Raw genomic sequence first — 10,107 nt, 5'->3', positions numbered from 1 at the left:
TATAGAGGGAGTAAGCTCAATTTGATGCCATTCTGCTGTGGGAAGGGGCCAAGCATTTTCTCTTCCCAAGAGAACCTCCGCCACTTTATTCCAATTGAATTGAGTGGGAATCGGGACCACATTGTCCAAATTAAGATTGTAAAAATCATGAATGACGGTTGGGGAGAACATTATCCACTTACCTCGCACCCACGTCTGGTGTAAGTGTTCAGAATCCGGAGTCTCAATTTCACTATTGAAGTTTGCATAAAATTCGTGGACTATACTTTCATAAACCGGGTGTGGCTTTTCTACAATCTTATCCTATCCACAGATTTGTATCAGATTTGTCAACTCAAAACCACGAAAGTCCTCTAACTGGACCTGTCTCTCTGGTATCATGCCCTAACGACGTATCATGTTCTTGTATCGAGCTAATGTTTCTGCATTTCGGAATCTTCGTACACCTCCTATTAGCTCTCTGGTGCGGGCTGTACCGAAGGAGGAACCAACTTTTTCTTTTCCCTTTGAGGTTCTCTTTGGCGGCATCCTACAAAAGTAAGGAACAAAGTGTATCAAGTTTTTGAAATAAGAAAGTGATAAAGAATATCATTGACATGCCAGAATCTCCCAAACTTTCTTCAAAATGTGTGCAATATTCAACATATGGAAGTCAATGTAACATCAATATTGCATTAATGAGAAAAACTCAAAACTATGGCTCTAACATGCACTTTTTGAACATTCGACCCATGACTAAGTGACCATCTCAACCCCAAGCATCACCGAGAAATATTGAAATTTCCCCGGACAAGGTCTAGACATATGAAAGTACTCATTGTGGTCTAGCATATATCCAAATTTCACTACAATCGGAGGTCGTTTGGTTAGGAAAATACATGGACGAAGTTAGTGACGTGAGTTGACATGGCTTAGCAATTATGTGTTTATGTGCAACAATATGTGAGGTGAATGTGTTCTAATGAAATTCCATGAGATTTTTCGTCAATTACGCCTCACAATAACAATGTAAATCATCACACAAATGCAAAGTCCAAAATTTCAAATCATATATCTCATTGACATTTAATCAAACACGTTGTGTGCATTGGGAATTCCTTACACATTGTTATTGATCTACACTTAGAGCTAATCCACAAATCACAACTTAATCTAATTTAACACTCAACCAATTCGAAAAGTTCATAAAATCAAAGAAGTACTTCAATCTTTGCATAGAAAGTTAAATTTCTTACCTTGAGAGCTTTGTGTGAGATGAAAGTGGAGAATTTTGCTTCAATGTTCTTGATATTAATGCCAATGAAGAGAATAATGTGGTGCTTAGATGAAGAGTGGATGCTTGTTTAATTGATTGTGCTCGTGTGAAGGTGGATTGGGGAGAAAAATGGGAGTGTTCGTGTGAAAAGTGAAGTGGGGGAAGATGGGAGTGTTTTGCAAGTGACGGGTTTAAAACCGGTCACTTATACACCATGCGGCCGCATGGTGTTACACCATGCAACCACATGGTGTAGTTGAGGCCCCCTTTTGTTGTTTCGGTAGGGGTCCATGCGGCTGCATGGACAAAGCAAATTTTTTTTTTATTTTCATAACTAAGGAAAACTTACAATTATAACCTCAAACACAACTTGAAATTTAAAAATCCCCCAAAATTGGTTTTCAATTGCAAAATTGACTCGACTCGCCATATTCCGAAAAAAAAAATTGACTTGAAAGGGAATATGCTTATCGAAAACTTGGCACCAAAACCAATTCTTTACAAAAAAAATTTGAAAAGCATCTCGAAAAATAAAATAAAATAAAACGAATGACTTTGAACCTCGAAATGCATTACTTCACACTCAAACACCCAAAATACTTTATTTAGCCCCGACTCATGCAACTATAAACGTGTAGTGCCTAGACTATCATGCGTGAATGATCGATGACCTAGTAAAACATACGAAATTTAAACAAATTCCTAAACTAATGCAATAAAATAAATTGAAGGATACAGTGGGTTGCCTCCCACCTAGCGCTAGTTTATAGTCGATAGCTCGACTTTCTTATGTCTTCTTTACGTTGGGTTGCTGAGTTGCACAGTGGACTTCTGCTTAGGGAAGTTACAGCCCCAATAATGTTTTAGTCTTTGCCCATTAACGATAAATGTGCCTTTGGTCTAGTGACTCACTTCAATAGCCCGATATTGCATCACCTTAGTTATGGTGTAGGGACCCGACCACCTTGTTCTTAGCTTTCCTGGGAAAAAGTTTGAGTCTAGAATTGTATAATAACACTTTCTGGCCAACTTCAAACTCTCGCCTCTGAATGTGTAAATCATGCCATCTCTTGGTGCGCTCCTTGATCAACTTTGAGTTCTCGTAAGCTTCCATTCTCAACTCATCCAATTCATTAAGTTGCAGCAGTCGTTTTTCACCAGCAGCCTTGAGATCCATATTCAACTGTTTCATAGCCCAATATGCTCGGTGCTCCAACTCCAATGGTAGATGACACGCTTTCCCAAAAACCAGGCGGTATGGAGACATTCCTATTGGTGTCTTAAACGCTGTTCTGTAAGCCCACAGTGCATCGGCCAACTTCTTAGACCAATCTTTTCGAGATGAGTTCACTGTAACTTCCAGTATTCTCTTTAACTGCTTGTTCGAAACTTCAACTTGCCCATTGGTTTGTGGATGATATGGAGTTGCTACTTTATGTTTCACCCCATATTTGTTCAACAACTGCTCTAATTGACAATTTATGAAGTGTTTGCCTCCATCACTTATTATCGCCCTCGGTGTACCATATCTTTTAAATATGTACTTCTTCAAGAACTTTATTACCACTTTTGCGTCGTTGGTAGGCAATGCAACAGCTTCCACCCACTTAGAGACATAGTCAACAGCCACTAAGATATATTGATTTGAGTACGATGGGGGAAAAGGTCCCATGAAGTCTATTCCCCATACATCAAATATTTCAACCTCCAAGATGTAGTTTAGTGGCATCTCATTTCTTCTTGAGATATTTCCGATTCGTTGGCATCTATCGCATCTCTTCACATACTCAAATGTGTCTCTGAATAAAGTAGGCCAATAGAAACCCGACTGTAGGATCTTTGCAGCAGTCTTTGAAGCTCCAAAATGCCCAGCATATGCAGAAGAGTGACAATGCTCTAGAATCTCCGGTACTTCATCTTCAGGAATGCATCTTCTGACTATCTGATCTGCACCTCTTCTGTAGAGAATGGGATCCTCCCAAAAGTAATACTTCAGCTCTGCGAAGAACTTCTTTCTTTGATGGCTAGAATACTCGGGTGGAGGAATGGACTTAGCAAGGTAGTTAACAATATCAGCGTACCATGGGACTTTTTCTACTCCAAAAATTTGCTCATCTGGAAAGATTTCATTGATAGCAACTGACATCTCAGGTTCATCCCATTCCGATCTTGATAGATGGTCGGCTACCACATTTTCACTGCCCTTCTTATCCTTGATCTCAATATCGAACTCTTGCAACAACAATATCCAATGGATCAATCTCGGCTTAGCATCCTTCTTTGTTATAAGGTACTTCATAGCGGCATGATCTGTGTAGACGATGACCTTAGACCCAACAAGATACGATCTGAACTTGTCGAATGCATAAACCACAGTTAGCAATTCCTTCTCGGTTGTCGCATAGTTGATTTGGGCATCGTTCAAAGTTCTACTTGCATAGTATATCACATGAAAGATTTTATTCTTTCTTTGTCCCAATACCACACCAACTGCATGATCACTCGCATCGCACATTAGCTCAAAGGGCAAATCCCAATCAGGTGACACAATCACAAGCGTTGTTGTTAGTTTTTGCTTCAAAGTATTGAACGCTATCAAACATTCCTCATTAAACTCAAAAGATACCTCTATCATTAGCAAGTTGCACAGAAGCTTGGTGATTTTGGAGAAGTCCTTTATAAACCTCCTGTAAAACCCTGCATGCCCAAGGAAGCTTCGAACTCCTTTTACTGATGTAGATGGTGGCAGTTTGTCAATAACCTGAATTTTCGCCTTATCCACCTTTATCCCCTTTGCCGATACTCTATGTCCCAAGACTATTCCCTCTTGAACCATGAAATGACATTTCTCTCAATTCAATACTAAGTTCGTTTCTCTGCATCTTTGCAAAACCAAGTTTAAGCGCTCCAAACACTCATCAGATGAGGTCCCAAAGACCAAGAAGTCATCCATAAAGATTTCAATGAATTTCTCCACCATATCTGAGAAAATTGCCATCATGCATCGCTGAAATGTGGCAGGAGCATTGCAAAGTCCAAATGGCATTCTTCGGTATGCAAAGGTACCATAGGGGCATGTGAATGTGGTCTTCTCCTGATCATCCGGTGCCATTGGTATCTAATTATAACCCGAATACCCATCCAGAAAACAGTAGTGAAAATGGCCTGCCAATCTCTCCAACATCTGATCTATAAACGGAAGAGGGAAGTGATCTTTTCTTGTAGCGGTATTTAGTTTGTGGTAATAAATGCAAACTCTGTTACCGTCCTTGTCGGAATCAACTCATTCTTTTCATTCTGAACCACTGTAATTCCTCCTTTCTTGGGCACAACTTGCACTGGACTAGTCCATTTACTATCTGATATCGGGTAGATTATTCCAGCATCCAGAAGTTTGATCACCTCAGTTCTTACCACCTTCTTCATGTTTGGGTTTAGCCTCCTTTGACTTTCAACCGTTGGTCAAAAATTCTCCTCCATGAGAATTTTATGCATACATAAGGAAGGGCTGATCCCTTTGATATCTGCTATGGTCCACCCAATTGCTTACTTGTTATCTCTAAGCACCCTAAGCAGTTTTTCCTCCTCCACTTCACTAACCATGTTTGAAATTATCACTGGAAGTGTATTAGACTCTTCCAAATATGTGTATCTTAGGTGTGGGGGCAGCTACTTAAGTTCTACCTTTGGTGGCTTCAGAATAGATGGCTGTGATTTCTCAGGCCCTGTCCCAAGCTCCTTAAAGTATCGTTTCCACGTGTAAGGTGGGTTGGACTCCAAAAATCTTGCACAAATTTCTATGTCCACAGAATCAGATTTTGTGAATTGAGAATGTGCAATGCAGGCCTCCAATGCATCTAATGGATTTTGCAGTGTAAACGACTCTTCAATCATTTTATCGATCATGTCAACCCTGAAACAACTGTCAGTCTCTATTGGTAGTTTCATAGCCTTGAAGACATTGAATGAAACATGTTCTTCTCCCAATCTTAGTATCAACTGCCCATTTTGAACGTCGATCAAAGCTCTGCCTGTGGCCAAGAATGGTCTGCCCAGTATTAAAGGAACATCTTTATCTTCTTCCATATCCAGAATCAGAAAATCTGCTGGGAATATGAACTTCTCCCCTTTAACCAATACGTCTTTAATTATTCCTCGTGGATGTGTCAATGATCTATCAGCCAACTGTAAGGTCACCGTGGTAGCTTTAGCTTCTCCCAATCCCAATTTTCTGAAAATAGACAATGGCATTAAGTTAATACTTGCACCAAGATCACATAAAGCTTTATCAAAATAAACTTCACCAATGGTACAAGGGACAAATTCCCTGGATCTTTCAATTTTGGCGGGAGCTTTCTCCGAATCCTGGCACTGCACTCCTCTGTTAGCATAACTGTCTCACGATCTCCTAGCTTCCTTTTGTTTGATAGGATGTCCTTCAGGAATTTTGCATAGCTAGGCATCTGAACCAGTGCTTCAGCTAATGAGATGTTGATATGGAGCTTCTTGAAGAATTCGAGAAACTTCTTGTATTGCTGCTCCATCTTTTGCTTCTTTAGCCTCTGTGGAAACGGTATGGGTGGCTCATATGGGTTCACAGTTGCAGTCTCTTTATTCCTTGAGTTTCTTTTATTTGCACTCGGTGTTGGCTCTTTTGTCTGCTCTTCTTGCTTCAAAGTCTCTTCTACTTCAGGAGACATCTCTTCTCTGTTTGCCTCGAGGTTATTCACTTGTCTCTCAGGTAATTGCACTTCACTTCTCATTGTCATAGCCTTTGCATGCTCTTTCGGATTGACTTCTGTGTTACTTGGCAAGCTGCCTGTGCTCTACCTGTTAATGCAACTGCCATCTGTCCCATCCGAGTTTCCAAATTCTTGATGGCTGCATTCTGGTCCTGAAGAGTGGCTTCTGTCTTCTTCATGAATTGGTTGTTTGCCTCCATATATTGGTTGGTCTGTTCCATGAATTTGCCGAACATTTCTTCTAATTGAGGCTTCTTCTCTTGCTGTTGATATTGCCCCTGTGGCCTATTCTGATTTTGGTTGCTCCAAGAAAAGTTGGGGTGCTTTTTCCAGCTTGGGTTGTAGGTCTCTCTATACGTGTTATTCTGCTGGCGTTGTCCCCATTAAGCAAAATCTACTTGCTCTTTTTCTTGTGCCAAAATTGGACATTCTGCCGTCACATGCTCAGCTCCACATTCCTCACAATTTGCCTTCTTTGTCTGCGCTGCGTTAGCTGACTGAGTCGTGTTTTCCACCTTGTGAAATAAGGAATCAATCTTAGCGGATAATGCTTAATATATATCCACTTCATAAACTCCTGGTGTCTTCTTTGGTACTGCTCGTTCCATGGTCCACATTGTTGAGGTTGTAGCCATTGTCTCATACAACTTCAATGCTTCGTCAATTGTTTTCGTGGACAATGACCCATTAGCCGAAGAGTCGACCATGCTCTTGAAAGCTGGAAGTAGCCCTGCATAGAAATATTGGACCTGAAGTCCCTTGCTAATCCCGTGGTGTGGACACTTAGTAGATTTTTGAATCTGCTCCAAGCCTCATCGAAATTCTCAGATTCACCTTGCCTGAAGATAGATATGTCGTGCTTTAGCTTTGCTATCTTGGCTAATGGGAAGAACTTAGTACAGAACTTCTGAGCTAGGTAATTCCAGGTAGTAATGCTGGCTATCGGCTGAGAATCAAGCCATTCAATCGCCTTGTCCCGCAAAGTATGTGGAAACAGTCTTAATCTTATGGCGTCGTCAGAGATTCCTTGATATCTGAAGTGCTGGCACATCTCTAAGAAACGCGAGACATGTGTGTGCGGATTCTCTTCAATTCTTCCATAAAATTGATGTTCGTTCTGGAACAGTTGTATCACATTTGTCTTCAACTGGAAATTTGGCTGCCCGAACGGTGGATATATAATGCTGGACTGGCTTTGAATGATTTGAGGGGTCATGAACTCTCCAACGAGCATGTTTCCTTCATCTTCTTCCCCTCTTTCATTGGCTTGTACAGCAGGATTGTGTTGTACATTCTCCATCTGATTTTTCGCTGCTCTGTTTTCTCTCTGCCTTCTTCTTAAGCTTCGTTCGATCTCTAGATCGGTTGGGAATAGATCTCTTTCAGCAGATCTTGGCATGCACTTCTGCAAGAGAATTCAATTTAAACACTTAAATAACTAAAATAAGCACTTAAGTAATAAAACTAAATAAGCAATAAAACAAAATGAACTAAAATAAAATTAACAATGAATTAGTGTTAAATTGAATAAAATTAAACGAATACTCAATCCCCGGCAACGACGCCAAAAACTTGTTCACGAAATAATTCTTTCGATTTAAAACTACCGCAAGTGTACGGATCGTGACAAGTAATAAAGTGGATTTTTAAAAGTCCGAATATCATCCCACAGAGATTGAGTAGTTCAATTCTATATAATCTAGCCTTAACCGAATCTAATTGAGTGAAAATATGATCCAAATGCAAAAAGCCCTAATTTCAATTAAAAACCCTAATTTCTCAATTAGGAACCCTAATCTCGAAATTTTTCTAATTAAACGACTCAAACATTCAAGTAAATGAAATCATGCAAATTCAAAAGCTAATTTATGGAAATGAATCAAAATAAAATCACTAGGATCACGAATCCCCAATTGAAGCTATAAAAACCCTAATTTCATAAAATCAATGACCCGATGAAAATTTGCCAATTCAATGTTCCTAAATCTATCCAACATATTCTCTCGATATATGTTAGACCTATTCTTGCACACTACCAGCCTATATCTCTATGAATGATGCAAATATACAAGAATACATGTGGTTTTGTGAACAATTAGAGAATTGCATAAAGCATAGGGGTATATCTCTATCCCCTATCGGACCCTATGTTAATTTACACCTTATCGAACCTATTCCACTTCTCTCGAATGTAAGAAATAAGTCATCAATACTCACACAATCATTGGCCACTAATTGCGGAAGAAAATCAATGCATATAAACCAATCAAATTGTCCAAACGAGTCTTTATATTAAAATCATGAAATATGAAATTAAAATAACAAACAATGGTTCATCGATCACCTAGTGAATTGAAAACCTAGCCTAGAATATTCATAATTACAGAATAAAAAATGAAATTAATAAATTGAAAGAATAGCACCCGTATGAAAATTTCTTGAAATCTTAAATAAAGCTTGGAAAACCCGCTTGAATTCTTGTGGAATCGGCTTCAAGATTGTGTTTCTTGCCTCCAAAAGTTATAATTTTCTTCTCCCTGGACATTCTACCCTATTTCTGATGAATTTTGGCTTTTATATCCTGTCCTCACGGAGCCCCGAAAGAGTTTCAATCAAAAACGCAAGTTCAGAAATTTTTTTTTATAGCCATGCGGCCGCATGGTTCAAGTGAAATGGCCCATGGAATCCCTGCAACCTTCTGTGAGGCCGCATGGCACAGTTTTGTGCGGCCGCAAGGTTGTAACTTTCAACTTTGCTGTTTTGATCCCTGGACTTCGTTTTCTCATTTCTTGATCTCTTTTCTTTCTTTCCTTTGTTCCATCATCAAATATTGACTCCTAATTGATGTTTGGGTCAATAAATTCCTTGATCACTTGCTCGGCTCATCTTTTGATTAATTGCAATTTAGTCCTTCATCTTTCACTTTTCTTCAATTCAGTCCAATATTACTTCTTTCTTCCTCCGATCGTCTTGTATCATCCTCAAGCTCATACTTGGCTTATTTTTATTCTCGTTTTGCACTTTAGCTCAACTTTCCAATATTTGCACCTTTGGTCCCCGAACTATCGCTTTGTTCCGTTTTGGTCCTTTTTCGACTCTTTTCTTTTGAATTCCATCTTTTCCATAGAAACACCTACATTACATGAATTTAACGAGATTAAGTCACAATTCAACTACTTTGTCCATGTTTAAGTCATGTTTGTGAGTTAAATAAGTGTGTAAAAACACACTTATCAATCATCATCCTTTCTTGTCCTACATGGGTCAGATTGAATAGCAACCAAGGTGAATTAATTGGTTGTGGTTTGGAGCCTATTGGACTGGTTGTTGGTTGAGAAAGGTGCGTTGGACTGAGCCCGAAAATCACTGATTTGAAGATCTTTCAAGAGAGCTTCCGCAACAATTGGTATCAGAGCTTCAAGGTGAAGGTTTTGGTTTGTGAAATCTACCAGAAATTGTCCAGAAAATCGACAGAAACGCATTGGAAATCAGATCGAAGAAGCTGTTCAAAAACTGTCAAAATCAGTCTTCGTTTTTCGCGTTTTCTGATCAATCCAGAAGGAGTTTGGGGAAACGAAGACCACTGGCATGATGTACATGAGGAGCCAAACACTACAGGCCGAAGCGTGTCGATCGAAGGCGACGCGTGGGATGGCGCGTGAGGACCACGCGCAGAGGGAAGAAGCCGCGCGTGAGGGCGTATGGAGAGTTTTTTGGCGATGGTCTCTTCAGGCAGTTTGTTCCTTATATTATTTCTGACATTTTTCGTGTTGAAAGTTCTCTGTTTCAAGGTACGCAGAAGAATCTGGACAGCGTTGTTCTTCGAGCGTTCGGGACTCGATCGTGATTTTTTTGGGTGCTACAGTTTTCAGAGACTTTAGGACGAATAGTGGTGGTCCTAAGGTAATAAATTCGCAACTCTCATAATTTACGGACTCAGATAGGTCCGCTCAGTTTAAATTTCAGCATTAGCAGATCATCGTGTGGGGGGATTAGGGGTTGTCATTGCTTGGCAACCATTACTTGTGCTAGAAAATTTAGGAATTATTTGCTCTATTTTTTCAAGTGTTGAGTTTTGATTGCAAGTTGGTAGTTGATTTTGTGTTTTAC

The sequence above is a fragment of the Olea europaea genome, unplaced genomic scaffold (assembly GCF_002742605.1).
Source record: "Olea europaea var. sylvestris unplaced genomic scaffold, O_europaea_v1 scaffold1152, whole genome shotgun sequence".
Lineage (NCBI taxonomy): Eukaryota > Viridiplantae > Streptophyta > Magnoliopsida > Lamiales > Oleaceae > Olea > Olea europaea.
The sequence above is the reverse complement of the archived record's forward strand: the minus strand, read 5'-3'. Positions refer to the sequence as shown.